General features: G+C 57.2%; 1 protein-coding gene across 8 annotated transcripts in view; it reads left to right on the top strand.

Annotated features, from left to right (window-relative positions):
* The window catches only part of AGAP1 (ArfGAP with GTPase domain, ankyrin repeat and PH domain 1), a 340,037-nt gene that overhangs the window by 240,470 nt on the left and 83,764 nt on the right, over window positions 1-15,803 (top strand). The window lies entirely within an intron of this gene.

The raw sequence follows: 15,803 nt of genomic DNA, 5'->3' as shown, positions 1-15,803 counted from the left end.
CGCCGCTGGGTCAGAGCTTGGCTCCCCCCGTTTCCTGAGAATCCTTAACCCTGTTCGATCATTGAGGTTCCAAAAAGACAGACCCTTTGGGCCACACTCAGAGTCAGTGGTCAGAGCTCAGACCCGGGCCTGTCTGATTTCAGGGCCCATCTTTTCCCCCTTTGCTATGTTTAAGAGAAATTAATACTTAGCATGAAGACACTGTATTATAAATTGTTTACCTTTGTATAGCGCTCGCTTTTGAAGGGACTGTAACACAGACGTTTTCCCTTGCCTCGCCCGTCCTGAACTTTCCTTTCTCGCCGGTCCCTCCCGCGTCTTGGCTGGCGCTCACACACGTTCCCGGGGTTTGCCGTCAGCCTTGCGCTCAGCTCGGTGTTAAAGGGCCCGTGGCTCTCATCTCTCAAAGCCGGGCACTCCCCGTCTCAGCCGCGCGGCCTGTTCCCCTCACCAGCTAGTCGCCTAATTAAAGGATTGACCCCGGCCCCCTTCTCTGCTCAGAGCCTGCTTTGCTTTCTCCGCACGCGGCCAAGGAGAAAGCCGGAGCCTCCTGGGGTACCTGGCTGCAGGGGGGAGAAGGTATGTTTTTCTTCCTCCCAATCAGACTTTGTACTTTGTACTTTGTCTCCTTAGTTCCTTCCTATCAGCTATTTCTAGCAGCAGGTGCTGACCGGGGGAAACGCTGCCCCCAACATCAGAGGGGGGCGCAGCGCGTTTCATGCCGAAGGCCGGCAGCCCTCGTCTTCCCCGGCAGAAGCCCAGAAATCCTTTCAAACGGGCGGCTGAGGAGGATGCTGTGGCCGTTTGCTGTGGCGCCTGCACCGCGTCTCTCGGCCCCTCTGGCCCTCGGTATCTTCATCTAGACCAGCGGCTCTCGAGGGGTGACGTTCTCCCCCCAGGGGGCATGTGATGATACCTGGAGATGTTTTCGGGTTATCACAAGTGGGAAGCGGGGGAGAGAAGCCAGAGATGCTGCTAAATAATCTGCAGTATGCAGGACAGCTCCCCAAATGGAGGAATGACCTGACCCCAGACGGCAGCAGTGCCGGGTCCAGCACCCCGGACCCGGGCAGTGAAGCTCCGGCTCTGTGCCCTTCCAGCCGCCTCCGATTCCACCATGAGTTAAGTATCCTTCCCGAAGGAGCCTGCTGTCCGGGTGCAGCCACCCCCCAGGGCAGCGCCCTGCTCACGGGGAGTCAGCTCAGCTTCGCAGACCGTCCCCCAAGGCAGCAGGCGGGGACGTGGGCGGCTGGGCTCAGCGCCGGTCCTGCTGGCCCTGCCGACTCCGACAGCGTGCGGCCTCCATCGGGCCCTCGCTCCGCAGGGGCCGGAGCCCCGTGGGCCGAGCCCGGTGTGAGCCCCGTTTCCGACGAGGAAACAGGCATTTGGCATCGGCCCCTGAGCAGGGGCGAACCCACTGACCACTTTACCTGCTTGAACCCTCTCTCCTTGGGGCTCCTCTGACGACACTCTCGGGGGGCTCCTGCTGTTCTCTGTCGCCTCCGCTGCTGGACTCAGCCACTGACGGCGCTCAGGACGCGGCCGCCTCCCCTCGCTGCCTGCCCTGCTTGGGCGGGCCTGGCGTCTGCCAAACCTGGAAGACTCGGGGTCATGCATCAGCCTGAGTGGAAGGCCGCCGGCAGCTCACGCTCAGTGTGTTCGGGGCAGGCCTCCCGGTTTAGTTCGGAGAATGTGTGTGCTCCCAGCCTCCCCCCCCCCGTCTCGGCTGCCGGTGGCTCGGCCGCAGACAGTCGCTCCCAAGCCCGCTCTTCACCTCCCCTCGTAGAATCAGGTTGCGTGGTTGGCGTGTGCACCTGACTTCCCAGAATGCCTGGCGGCACCCACCTGGTTGCCCTGAGCTGGGTCTCGGTCCTGGCTCAGCTCCTGCCTCTTACACCTGCTCCCCTAAAGTACGCGCAGCTCATCCTTAAGAAGCGAAGGTGACTCAGACTGACTGCTGGTTCCCCCGCATGACACTCTAGTGGCTCCCCCTGCACACGAACGAACATATTCCTGATATTTCCTGTCTGCTGACAAGGTCCCCGCTGGCCTGGCCTCTGGAGTTTGCTGGGTGCCCGGTCTCCCGCCCCCTCTCTAGCTCCCTCTCCAAGGCTCCAGCCCCGACTCTGCTCCGCGCCTGCGTGTCCACCTCGCCCCAGGTGGCCCGTCGAGTCCCCTTCTACCCACCTCCTTTCCTTCTCACTGTTACGGAGCCCGGCCTACACGGCCACCTGCTCGTCTCCTCCCCCATCAGAAGGGGTCGCCCTGCCCCCACTGTGGACCCGGGACCCTGCTGTTTTGTCTGAAAGTTTCCTGTCTTCTCGCTGGTCTTCAGTGGAACATCCCCAAGCAGGAACTGGCCTCACTGGCCAGGGCGGCCCGGCGGGCTTGCAGAATGAGCTCCACGGCCTCTGCCAGTTTTGTGTGATAGGATTCTTTGCATTTTTCAGACGAGGTGTTTTTAATGATAAAATGCTTTGGTGGTGCCCTGGGAACTGCTTCTTGGCCTCGCCGGTGTCCCTGAGACCGCCTGCGGATTACAGCGGATACAGTTCCTAGCACTCACAGCTAGAAATCACACTCGGGTGGAACAGCACACAAAGATCTGTCAGGGAGATACACTGTTTCCCCAACGGGAAAGAAAATGTTAAGTAACCTTTGTGCCTGTAACACGAACACATCTGATTTTATAACATTGTACATTTTAAACAACACAGGACTCTTTCTCCTGGCTTTACACCACTCTTGGGCCAGGAAAATACTTACCTTGTATCTCTGCGCTTGTGGTTAGGAACCAGATAATTGCTTAGGAAACATCAATCATACGGTCTCCCCGGTGACTCTGTCCGTTAGTTGACTACAATTTGGTCCCATCTTTTTCAATTTCCCCCTCGCTTCCTGTTACAGAATTTCTAAATATGTGCAAAAACGGAAAGGCCTAAAGGGCTAAAAAATTTCAGATACCAGGAAGAAAGGAGCCGAAGTGAGGGTGGGAGAGGAGGGGGTCTGGAAATGCAAGTAATTGTGTGTCTGTGGGGGGCGGGGGGAGATGGATGGATGGATACCGTTGACAGACAGCTTTGTGGGGGTTGGTCAGAGTTACCCTCAAACCCTCTGTGTACTTTATCGGTGTTGGTATGTTACCTTGGTTTTGCGCCCTTACACTTCTTTCCATGAATGTATCTCTCATTACATCTTTGCTTTACTATCTGACAGATAAGATTAGTAACAAAAAGCGATATTAATATTAATTATACAATGATACTAAAAATTTTATATCACGGAGAAACAGATGGTTATTTTAAATGACTTAAAATCTTACTCTTATATGAAGAAACATTTAAACATATTTAGTTATAAATGCTATTTTAATTGCTACATTATTTCTGCCGTGGGACTTTATGATCTTAGCACAGTGGCAGGGCGGTGTTTCCGTGCATATTTCAGGGTCTCTTCAAATGTGTACTTATTTACAGGAAAACAATTATAATTACATTTAAAACACAGTTTGGGGGCTTAATATTATTGATAAGTATGTCATACAGTTTCCACACCGGATCTTTCCATTTGGTTATAGTTGAAGAATTCAGGTCTGGCCCTGGCCGGGTAGGTCCGTTGGTTAGAGTGTTGTCCCAATGTGACAAGGTTTCGGGGTCAGTCCCTGATCAGGGCACATACAAGAATCCACCAGTGAATGCGTAAATACAGGGAACAACAAGCTGATGTTCCTCTCTCTCTTTCCCTTCCTCTCTAAAAAAAAATCAATCTAAAATTTTTTTTAAAAAAGGAGCATTCAGGTCTAATATGGACGAGTTGCTCTCCATGGCATTCGGCCAGGTTAACAGCCTCACCGGTTATCTTTTCCAGCCGTCACTCGGTTATTTTCATAGTTTTTGTCAATAAATAGTTCCTGGCTGGATTCAGAAATTATCACTGAGATAAGCGTTACTACTTTAGAAACATTTTCTCGGTATAGTATAATTAGAAAACACACTTCATGTATTTCAGATTTTAAGCTTCATTGTCCGAGGTCGGAAACCCCCTTTCAGCCAGCTGCCGGCCCTCCTTTCATCTCCCCTCAAAATTCGCATTAATGCCAAAGGCGGAGCAAGTGTCCCCGCTCCCCACGCGGCGCCTCGGCGGTCTTCTGACTGTCGCTTTTCTCCGACATCAGAACGTCCGGGAAAGCCCGCGTCCAGAAGCACCTCTGCGTCTCCGCGCTGGGTTTTTATGGCGGGGCACGGAGGAAATTGAAGTCCGGGGGCACGTCAGGCCCCCATCAATCAGGCGGCCGTGGCAGCGCCAGGCAGACGCGGGCCAGGCCCCAGATGAGACCTGTCAGGCTGCGCGCCCCCCGGCCCGCGCTCCGGGAGGGTCATCATCGCCTGGGACCGTCCACAGCCGTCAAGGGCCCGGTGATCACCGGAGCCACGCCTGGGTCACACACGCCTTTCCGCTGGGGCCCCCACGTTCCCTGAACCGAAGCGTAATACAGGTTCCTGCTGATTCCTTTTTTTTTTTTTTTTTTTTAACTTATTTGTCCTTTCACACAATATTCCTTTTTTTGCTCTGTTTTCCATTTTTGAAATTCTTTCTCTGGAAGCTTCAGTAATAAGTGTGCTATGTCAATAAAAGTGCCCCCAGTGTGGGTGTGGCATCCGTCGTGTGCCTGGGACGCACTGGGACGTAGGTCTCCCCTGGGGGAGGTCCACCTATTTTAGTGGACCTGCCTCTTCTAGCAAGTGGACTAACTCCCATTTTCTTCCCTTGATTTTTGCGATAACAACTTTGTATTTTTCCTTGATTAGCAAACATTGTATTTTAGACAAACTGAAAATGCAGAGAAGCTTTTTGCTTAAAAAGAAACACAAAAAAACCTCCTACACTAGAGTATTAATTTGGGGGTATGTACCCTTTTCAGTTCATGGGTCTGTGTTCTTATTTATTTCCAAAAATTGGACTATGTCATAACCGGCTTTTAACTGTTAAGGTGTTAAGTTTCTACCATATCAAAAAACAGTTCAGAAATTGGAAACAACCTCTATGACCAGCCGTAGGGGGCTGATTAAATATGTTTTGGTGAACTCCCAGCACAGAGCCCTTTATAAAGGGCTTTCTGTGTCATAACTTGGAGGATGTTTATGTCAGTACCAGGTGTCACTGTCCTGCGAACCAGCTTCAGCATCTCTCCTGCGATCCCACCACCGGGCCTTCGCACGTGCTGTGTCGGGAACCTCTCACCACGCACACGGGCCTCGGCGACCCAGCCCTCTCCGCGGCTGTGCCTTCTCCATACCACTTACCCTCCTAACCACCCTTGCAGTTTCCTTGGTTTTATTACCTGTGTCTTGCCCCACTAGTATCTTAAGGTGAGGGGGCCGTCTGTGCCCGCGGCCTAGAGCAGGGTCTGCCTCGGCCAGCGTCTGCCCCGCGGGTGTTCCCCCTGATTTTCCAGACACTTTGACGAGCCGAAGTTGTTATTTGCCGCATGCCAGCTTGGATTAAGCACTTTGTATACCTGGCCCGGACAACTTCGCGAGGGGAAACTACTCTCCTTACTTGTAAATGAGAAAACTGAGCCTTCGAGCATTAGAATCACGTGCCCAGGGTCAGGCCCGGCGAGGATCAGCTGCGTGGTGCGCGGTGGAAGCCCGAGCCCGGTGCCCACCTGCAGCGTGTGGGCAAGTCACTGACAGGAAAGGGCGGGGAGGCGGGCAGGATTCTAACTGTTCCCCTGGGCCTCCTTTCAGCAATGAATGCATGTTATTCGTGAAAAATAAAAAAGTTGTAAATGAAGTTATTTTCAAAAATGAATCCTGTAGTTAGAACACAGATTAGGAGGTGAACACGGCAATTTCCACGTGTGCTTCGCCGTGGACGGATTCAGCTTGAAACCAGTTTATCAACAGAGCGAGACCAGTGGGCTTTGTGACGAAGGAGACGGGCCCTTAACTGGCAGTGCCGGTGCCAAGGAGAGCAAAGGGGCCTGGGTGGCTCTGGGGGTGAGCACAGGCCACAGTGTGGGAGAGACCAGTGTCAGCCCCGGGCGAGGACACCCGGTCCCTGCCCTGTCCCGCTCGTCACACAGTGAACACCCGGCTGGGTTCAGAGCAGCCAGGGCCTCGAGAGGAAGCCCCGTGGAGCGGGCCCTGCCCGCGGCAGAGCAGCGTCGCCCGGGACAGAGTGGAATTACCCACGGGCTCCACGTGCTGCAGGTGGGTGGGTCTCAGCCCACAGTCGGTGAATGTTCTCGCCGGCCTGGTCCCGGTCCCCGCGCAGCCCGCCTGCCCACGCGAGCCTGCTGGGAACAGCCGGGCTGGGGGTACCAGGTGCGAGGCCGGGCGCAGGCAGGCTCCTGCTTCAGTGTTTTCCTGGAAACATGCGCTAAAGTGGCATGTGTAAGAATCGTAGCCCGCACGCCTCCTCAGAGCCTGGGCAGGGCTGTCCTTTCCCACGAGCATGAGAATACCGGGAAATCCCTCCTTAGGCCCCCTCTCCCCAGGTGTCTCTGTGTCACCACCCCGCTCCCCTCTCCAGTTAACCAGATCACCCTGACCCCCAGTGCCCCAGGCGCTGCACCTGCCAGCCGGCCTGCCCTCTGCATCCCCTCCGTGTGCCCATTTCCCGTACTCGGCTCGTAGGCACCATGCTCTCCTCACTGGTATCAGCGTCGCCTCCGTGTTCCTCTCAGCCTCGTCACATAAGCCCCAAGTCCGTTTAGTTGCCCGGCGGCAGGTCCCCCTGGCGGGGAGCTGAGCCCACCCGGCCACGCCCCGTCTCCCTGGCCCGCGGGGTGTCCCAGCCCCAAGGCCACGCTGTCCCAAGGTCAGAGACCCCTTCACCCGTGAAACAGCCCCGAGAGCTGGAAGTGGAAAGGGCACTGAATTTCATGGGAGAAATACGTGCGCCTGCTGCTTGCTTTTGTGAGCCGGAGCCGGGGAGCCGGGGAGCCGGAGGGGACACTAAAAATATCTAGGAAGCTGCTTCCCGCAGCCCTTCGCTGCTCGGAAATGGAGACTGGGGCGTTCGCTGGAGACGCGGGAAACGGGGAGCGCATGGGGCGTCTGGCCTGGGTGACAGCCCCCAGGGGCCTGGACAGACATGGAGGGAGACGCTCTCCCCAGTCTCCTGCCCGGGCTGGGCACCCGAAAAGCCTTCCCTCCGGGTGGGGACTCCCGGGGCCGGCAGGACACAGCGGGGGTCCCGGCCACCTGTGCTGTGGGTCATCGCAGGGCGTGTGGGCAGGAGCCGGTGGCCGGGCGCATTCAGGAGAAAATTGCGGATGGTCGGGAAGCTGCAGGAACTGGGGAGAAGAGGCCGAGATTGTGTTCCCCAGGCCGGGGCGGGCAGGGCCCAGGAGGCCACATCCTGGTTGGGGAGGCTGGTGGGCAAGTCTTCCTTTCAACCTCTCCCCAGGGGACAAAAGGCACCGTGGGGAAGAATGGAGCCGGGTCCTTTGATGAATTGCAAGCTGCGGATTCCACCTCTGGGCTGGGCCGCTGCTCCCTCCACTGACCCTTCCGGCGGCCACGGGGGCTGGGCTGCTGCTGAGGGGAAGGGGAGAGCGTCAGACGGTCTGTTTGGGAACAGCCTTGGCTTTCATTTTACTTTGCAGCCGTTTCCCCCTTAGTATCTGATGGAACCGTATTGACGAAACTGTAGCCACGATAAAGGAAAGGCTTTAAGCTCCTCGCGAATCCAGCTGGGGACGTCCCCTCGCTTTCTCTGTCGTATTGTGGTGTTTTTGCCGGGACAGAGCCCAGATTCCAAGGCAGCTGCCCACGGAATGGGATAAAGCTGTTGTGGTGCAAATGAAGTCGGTTTCTAGAATTAATGCTGAATTAGTAATTTTTGCCAGAAGTAAGTTTAGTCTTAGATGTTAAACAGCGTCATTACGCTCTGATTTCTCATTCAGGAAAGTGGAGAAGGCAGACAAGAGCCACCCCTCGGCCCATGTCACTGAGCTGTGGCGAAGGCGCTTGAAACAACACCTCGGGAACGAGCCTCTGTCCGGCCCGGGCTCCGAAAGCACAGAGTGTCCGCGGCGTCTTCGCCGTGGGGTCCTGGTGGGGACGGTTACCCGGGTGTAATGTTGGACAGGTTTCGGGCGAGTTAAAATTAGGTGTCCCGTTGCAGTGTGTCCAGCACCCACCGCCCCGGGCGTGGTTTTGATTTGACTCTCACGGGAGGTGGTCAGGAGATTTGCCAGCGGGGAGCCCCGGGGGCAGGTTTTCAGAGCGATTTTCCACGTTCACGAAACCTCCCACCGGCCTCACCCCGAGCCCGCGTCACGGTCAGGTTCCCTGTGAACTGTGCTCTTGTCATTTTCGGACATGACTGCAGAGCGGGGTTCGGACATGGCGACCGAATGATGATCGTTAAGCGGGGGACAGACACAAGCTGAGGTTGGTGCCAGGCACGGCCGGGTGGATGCCCCCCCGCGTTGAGGTGGTTCGTCCCAGGACCTTCGGTGGGGCCTTTGTCTCTCCTGGGTGCCACCCACGGAAGTCGCCCGTATCCTAGGAGCCGGGGCTCTTCCCTGCACCCCACCAGGCCAGCCCGCCGGCCGTCAGAACCTGTAGGAAACGGTCAGCCTCTGGCCGAGGAGGCGGAATCTCAACTACAGGTTTTGGGTGGAAACAGAACAGCCCACTGTGACCTCTTCATTTAACACCTGCTTTGGGAAACGGCCTGTCCTCCCACCTGCCACGGAGCTGTGACCTGCGGACATGTTGAATGCAGTGTTTTAACAGTGGAGTCAGGGAGCGGTCATCAGCATCCCCCACGAACCCCACACCGGATCGAGTCCAATACTCAACGTGCAGGCGGCCTTCAGGTCTCGGCGACTTCGCCCCAACGGCAGCGCCACGGCGGGACTCGCCGGCCACTCGTTAGTGGCACGAATGGGCGGACAGTGCCCAGTTTTCAGGCCGGGGAAGTGAGGGGGTCACCCCAGCCCTGGAGTCTCTATTGAACATGTAGCTCGGTCGTTGGTCATTAGCAGCAGGTTAGCAAAATTCTGAAGCATCAGGAAAGAGAAATAGTCTGTTTTGGGGGCTGTTAAAGAAGTCATCTCATACTTAAAAAAAATTCATAGGCCAAATACCCTCAAATTTAAATGTGGGGACTTTTCCCCTATATTTTCATCAAAAACGGTGTAAAACTGGTACAGAAGGCTGCTCCTAATGCAGATTTGGGTAAATGAATTTTGAATACCTCTTACAGCCGCATGTCAGCCTGTAGCCTTAATGTAAATACAGGCTTACAGTTGGATTCGTCTGTTAGGTTTTTGCACTGTTAACCGTATCTGGTTTTTAAACCCAAAGTACCATTCTGTTCTGCGTGTTACTGTTTCCCAAGGCCCCGAGAGCGCCTCCCCCAGGCAGGCCCCGGGCAGTGGCTTGTCCGGTCAGTAAGGACCCTCGGTGTGTAGTCAGGGTCGCCCCCCTGAGCGAGGCGCTTCCCCCCCTGTGGTCCCGAGTGGTTGCCAGTCGCCCTCGCCGACTTCCAGGGCGCCCTGTGGGAGAGGCTGGGGACAGGTCACCAGTGGGACCCAACCCTTCAAAGCTTCCCCGCGGGCTGGGTGTCTCAGGGGGCGAGGGCGTCCCCCTCAGCAGCCTCCAGCCCACTGACTGGGGCATTGTTAGGGCCCAGGTGTGGCGGAAAGGAATGGAGCTCCTGGGCCCCACGGGACCGCTCTTTCAAGTGGCCCGGCCTCCCCTTTGAGGCACCCGATACCCCGGAGCTGTGCCACCCACCGCCAATAAAGGCTCGGGGACCACAAGGCACCCCTTTCATTAGTCACGCGGCCTGTCCCATGGTTTAGGAGAGGGTCGTGACATTTCGTAGGACAGGAGCTTTCTCAAGTATTATTTTAACTGTACACAGGATAGTATTTTTATAACTTTGAAAATTAGCATTTGGTTTCATCCACAAACAAGATGAAAAAAACACCGTTAACTCCAAACATAGCAAAAGATGACACACGATGCCCGAGGGAAACTGGGATCCTTTTTTAAAGGTGATAGAACGTACCATTTTCCTGTGGTGATCATTTACTCTCCGGAGCGGCCAGGACCGTGAGGATTATTGTTAATACACTCTTCTTTAGCTGGTACTTAAGTCATATTTAAACCTCTGGGTCTGAAATATACGATCGTAGCTACACCGGGTTTTTGTGTCGGGCACTGAAAGGCTCCGCTCGGATTCACGGTCTCTCTGGGCTTCCGTTTGTCTCGGAACGTCCTTTATTCGAGAGACCTGGCTCCTGGCACCTGCTCCTGGTGCTGGGTGCCCGCTGGCCACTGCGCACATAATAAAGTAAAAATCAGAGGGGCCCCGTCACGTAAGGAGGGCAACGCCCCAGAACGAAACCTCAGCCCTCAGAGGGCTTGGCGTGTGCGGAGCTAAGGAGCGGGGCGGCCTCCTCGCCGCGGGGGCCGGGCCCCATCGCCCTCGCCGCTGTGGGCCCGCGGGCTGGCTGTCATCGGCACCCCCGTTTGTCCAGCTTACTCACGGGTCCCCCAAGACCCTCTGTAATGGTTGAACTTTTCCCCTTAAAGTCATAATCTCCTGTGTCCGTAACATGTGTTTGGGGCTGCAGTTCTGTGCTGAGAGTCTTGTGTTAACTTTCTGGAGGATGATTATTTTAAAAAACCCGGCCGCCCTTTGCGTTTGTGTTTGCGTGGTTTTCGGGATTGAGGGGGTTGAAACCTGCAGTGCCCCCCCCCGACTCCCCCTCCGCCCTCTGTGGTTCATTTTTGTCTTCAGCACTTGCGGTCCCCCCCGTGGGGGGCACGTGGGGGTGTTGGGAGTGTGTGTCCGTGTCTCCTCGCGAGGATGGAGGTCAGCCATTCAGCCCGGCAGCTGTGTCGTGTTTACTTCTGTCGTCACAGCTCCGGAAGAGAGCCTGACCCCGGGGAGTGGGTCTGTCCGTTACCTGGCAGTTGCCCTGGCACCGGGCTCGGTGTGGATGGCCCGGACTGTGGGAGGTGGGGTCGCCTTGGGCGAGATGGAGACGACCCCGGGCTTGGGCCGGGCAGGCCAAGAGCAGGGCTTCAGGGCGGCTCTTCTGCCTCTTACCTGTGAAGAAGCTGAGCTGAAAGCGTTGGGTCACCCCAAGTCATGCGGCCGGGGGGCCAGGCTGGGATTTGGAGGCGACCTGCAGACTCCCCGGCTGTGCTGGTTCCTTTTCCTGGAACCCGCCCGTGGCTCTGCTCCGCTCTGTGCCCCTCGCCGTGGCCACGCTGAGGACCGCGGGCTTCTCCGTGGGAGGCGGGCAGGGCGGGGGCGAGATGCGCCTCAGCCAGTGGTCGGTCTCCGGGCCGCAGGAACCCACGGCCGGCGGCTCGGGCGCTGCTGGCGGGAGAGGCTCAGGCCTCCGGGGGCCGTTCACAGCGACGTCCCCAGAGCCCACAAATGCTCATTTTTCCAGGACCCCAACCTTGAAAGCTGCCCTCATGTAATAATTCTAAATATTAAACACATACACAAAGGTATTGATTTAAGGCCTAAAATGTGAAGTTCGTCTAAGCAGGAAAATATCAAGCAAACCGAGGCACACCCCACGTGTTAGGCTGTGCGAAGAAATAACGGCTCTTTTTATCTTAGACGCCGAACCCCCAGTCGGCCCGTGGGATGAGCCGTCACAGCCCAGGGTCCTTTTCTCAGTCCGGTCTCCGCTCGCCGGGTTTTCTCAAACCTGGGGCACCATCGCTCTCTTTTTTCAAACCACGTGTGGTCAGCAGATGGAGGCCGGAGGCGCTCAGCACCGTGGACAGCGCCCGCGGCCCCTTGGTCTCCCGGCTGCCGCTGGCCCTTCCCATTGTGGGTAGTTGACTCCCGTGACTCTAACACAAGCCCCGAGTTTCTGAAGACCGGACATCGACGTCACCGGGAGGGATCACGCATACGTTCAGTTAACTCCTCTGCGTGATCGAGTTTTGTTCAAGACACACCGGGTCTGTCCCCAGCCTGGACGCGAAACAGTCTTTTTGTCAACTGGGCGGCGACCAGCACCGGACTTGAGAAGAGGCTGTGGCTGGTGATCAGGTAGAAGGCGGAGGCCGGGGAGGAGCAGGAATCTCGGGGGGCGAGTTCACCCCCGCCTCGCGGAACCGCTCGGGCGCCTGAGCGTCCCGGCGCCCACCGGGTGAACCGAAACCGTGTGCTGCTTGCGTGCGGCTGAAATTCCGCTAGAGAACAGGGTGATGTTTGACCCCGAAATGTAAAATCTCACTTGCGTGCTCTCGTATGTTTTTTCCCCCCCGGCGTGTTCCCATCCGACCTCCTCGGGTTCCTGCCTCACCAGGATCAGGTGGGAGCGGCCCTGAGGCGCGAGGAAAGCTGAAGGATCTTTAGGGCGCCTGCGTAGCGGCGAGATGCTGGGTGCAGAGGAAACTGCGCCAGGAGGGGGCTCGTGGGCATGTGCTCCGCTCGCGGGAGGGGCGGGGAGGGGACGGCTCCCGCGGAAGGGCCGGGGGAGGAGCCGGGGCCTAGCAGGTGGCTGGCGCCCGGCGGCCCCTCAGTCTGCCTCAGACTCAGCCTTGGGGCTCAGGTCCTGCCCACGGCCTTGAGTTTGCGGAGGGCCTGAGCCCTCCCTGAGCCCCTGCCCTGCCTTTGGTCATTTCGAATTCCTTTAATACCTCCCCCCAAAAAAGGTTTTCGCCGTTGTTTCTGATTCCGCCCGAGCGAGCGAGCGAGGGCCCATGCGACGGAAGAGCGGGAGCCGATACGCACACTCCTGTACTTTTCGCTTATTTTTTTTTCCGTAAAGATGCCCGCTTCTGCCCTGGCCGGTGTGGCTTAGTGGTTGGAGGTTGGCCCGCGCACCAGAGGGTCGAGGGTTCGATTCCGGTCAAGGACGCCACCTCCTGGCTCCAGGCTCCATCCTTGGCCCCCAATGGGGTGAGCAGGAGGCAACCTACCCATGTGCCTCTCTCACATCGATGCCCCCGCCCCTTCCCTCCCGTCCACTCTCTGAAAAGCAGTGGAAAATATAGCCCCTGGTGAGGATTGACCAAAAAAATATGTATGTGCCTGCTTCTTGTGACCCTGCATGTAAAGCATTTTGTATCTTTAATCAGCACGTAGGAAAGTCACAGTCGGCCAGCACTCGGGGCCACGAGCAGCATCTCCAGACCGTGTGGGTGGCTCCCAGACCGTGTGGGTGGCTCAGTGTCCCCTCTCCAAGTCAGTTCCACCGAGGAACAGTGGTGGCAGGTGTCCCTCCAGAGGGCCCTGGGCTCCCCAAAATACAGACTCCAAGTCTGGGGAGGGCCCTCACCTCCGACCTTGGTAAGGACCAGGGACGGCGTCGGGGGGGCCGGTGGCCGCAGTCCTGGCGCTCGGGGCGATCACCACGGTGGCGGGGACGGTGCAGAAGGACCCCTCCCCCGCAGGCCTGTCCAGGAGCGGCCGGGCCGTGGCGCCCACACGCGCACGGAGCCCCGTCTGTTCGAGCCTCAGCCGGGGCATCAAAAACCAATCCACACCCCTGGCGGTGACGGCGATGGCCGAGGCGAGCTGCCCGCAACAGTTCATCAAAAACAGCCGAGCTAATGATCGGCTGGGCAGATAATCCGAGGAGAGTTAATTGTGAGGTTCGACAGGGCGTCTTGTCAGCAGAGATAAGTTGTCACGTTTTCCAGTTGAGCTGAAACTAAATGATTGTAAAATAAGTTATGAGTGTCCTTGGGCCTGTCTGCCGGGATGATAGCTACGGATCCGTTCCCGGCCCATCCGTCTCGGGCGGGCTGCCTGATATTTATGCGCACGGAGTGTTATTTTATCCCCGCAGTCATGCTTGTCAGCTCCGGCGCAGCAGCCGGCTGCCTCCCGGGCCCATACTTCACGCGCCGGGCGCGGCGGGGCTGCAGGCCGTTGGCGTTATTGAGCGGATTATATATTTTTGGGGTGTGCGGTGACCACTGAGGCCGGATTGGGAAGAACTGATGGCTGACGCCGAGCGCACGGGATGGCGGCGGGCCCGCCCATCCGGCCCGCGCCTCGGGGCCGGGACGCCCTAGCCCCCGGTCGGAGCCGCCCCGTTAGGCGTGGAGTATTGGGGCGCTCGCTGTTTTTAATTGGCGCACCCTTTTCTCTTCGCCTGTCCCTCCCATAGTTAACGCTGTCCACAGTCACTGCCCGTCGCGGTGCCCGGTAATTGATGCAAAATAAAACAGGTTATTTGCAGGCTCGGGTGGCGTTGCGGGGGCTGTGGCCCGAGCTCATTTGCAGCATCGGAGGCTGGGCTCTCGGGCTCGTCACTTTGAGGGATACCTTGTCAGGCAGGGAGTCGGAGGAGCGGGGGAGCCCGGCGTGGAGGCCTCCTGCGTCTGGAGCGCTCATATTTTAAACCGAGGAATGTTAGCTGCTCCTGGAAGCAGTTCTCGGGACCTGGACGCCAGGGACATTAATATCCCGGCTCGGGGCTCAGGGCCCGGTTAACCGGAAACCGTGGCCATCTCCACGTGAGCCCCAGGCCACTGTCCCTGCCGGCCTCTTGCCTCCTGCCACGGCCTCCCTGACCCAGCGTCGTGCCCCTTCCCGGCCTCTGCCATCATTTGCCTCGGCGATCGCCTTGTTCAGGCATCGTGTGCTCATCAGGCATGTGCAGCGAGCATACGGCCTTTTTTATTGTTGTTGAATTTACCGGTATGACATTGGTTAATAAAATTATGTGGGTTTCAGGTGCCCCTATAGGAGCTCCGGGTGTCTCCTAGAGTCCTTTCCTCACCTGTGATGGGTGCTGGGGAGACGGTGGACCCTCCCGCCATGCAGGCTTGGGCGAGGGATCTCTGGTCTTGGGCACCTTTGGAAGCGCTGATCTGAAGAGATACCTTAAGTTGAGCGTTTTTACCTTTCTCAACATATGATAACATTTTCTAGAACTTCACAAACTGAAAGTCTTTGAAACTGAGTCTCATTTCAAGTATCTTTATAGTTGAAATTATGTCACCCTCTGCTCAAAACAATTTCCCAAAGAGTAAAAGCCAGGGTCCCCTCGGTGGCCGACAAGCCCTCCCCCCATGCCATTTACTGCACATCTCCCTTCCTCGCCCACCCAGCCCCTCTCCTCTGTTTCTCAAACACAGCAGTGTGCTTCCGCGGCAGGCCACAGCCGTGTGCTTCCGTGGCAGGGCCACAGCGGGCGTGCTTCCGTGGCAGGGCCACGTTCTGACTATTTCTTCCTCCTACCTTCTCACCTCCTCACTACCTTCAAGTCTTGGCTCAAATGTCACCTTCTCAGGGAGTCCTGCCCTGACCACCTATTTAGTGGCAGCCGCCCCCACCCCCAGCACCACCTCCCCGACTTCCAACCCTCCACACCCCCCTTTTCTCTCCTGACACCTACCACCTCCCAATGGACTCCGGGTTGTGGCTCAGCTACCGCCTCCGTGCCAGTCGGACAGGAATCTTTATCCGTTTTTCTCAGGGGCGGATCCCACGCATCCAGAAAATGGGCCGGCGCCCAGTGGCTGCTCCCAGGTGCCTGAAGGCTTGCTGAGGCCTGGGAGGGGTCTGGGTGGTGTTTCTCCATCGGCTTTCAGAATCCTCTTTTGTTCTGATTGGATTGCTTGTTTGCTGCAGGTCTTATAGCAGGACTTGGGTCTTCTCTTTGATGAAGATAAAAATAGACATAATCGATTGGGAGTCTCACCTACAGTAAATTATCACATTCATGCGCTGGTTGTAAAATTGTACAAATAGCTTCAGTGAATCAGAAGTTGGCGGGTCTGCTCTATGGACCCTCCGGACGCCGAAGGGGACGTGGGTGGGAGACCTCCTGTGCCGTGTCCCGC

Source organism: Miniopterus schreibersii (assembly GCF_964146895.1).
Source record: "Miniopterus schreibersii genome assembly, chromosome: 7".
Taxonomy (NCBI): domain Eukaryota; kingdom Metazoa; phylum Chordata; class Mammalia; order Chiroptera; family Miniopteridae; genus Miniopterus; species Miniopterus schreibersii.
The sequence above is the reverse complement of the archived record's forward strand: the minus strand, read 5'-3'. Positions and strand labels throughout refer to the sequence as shown.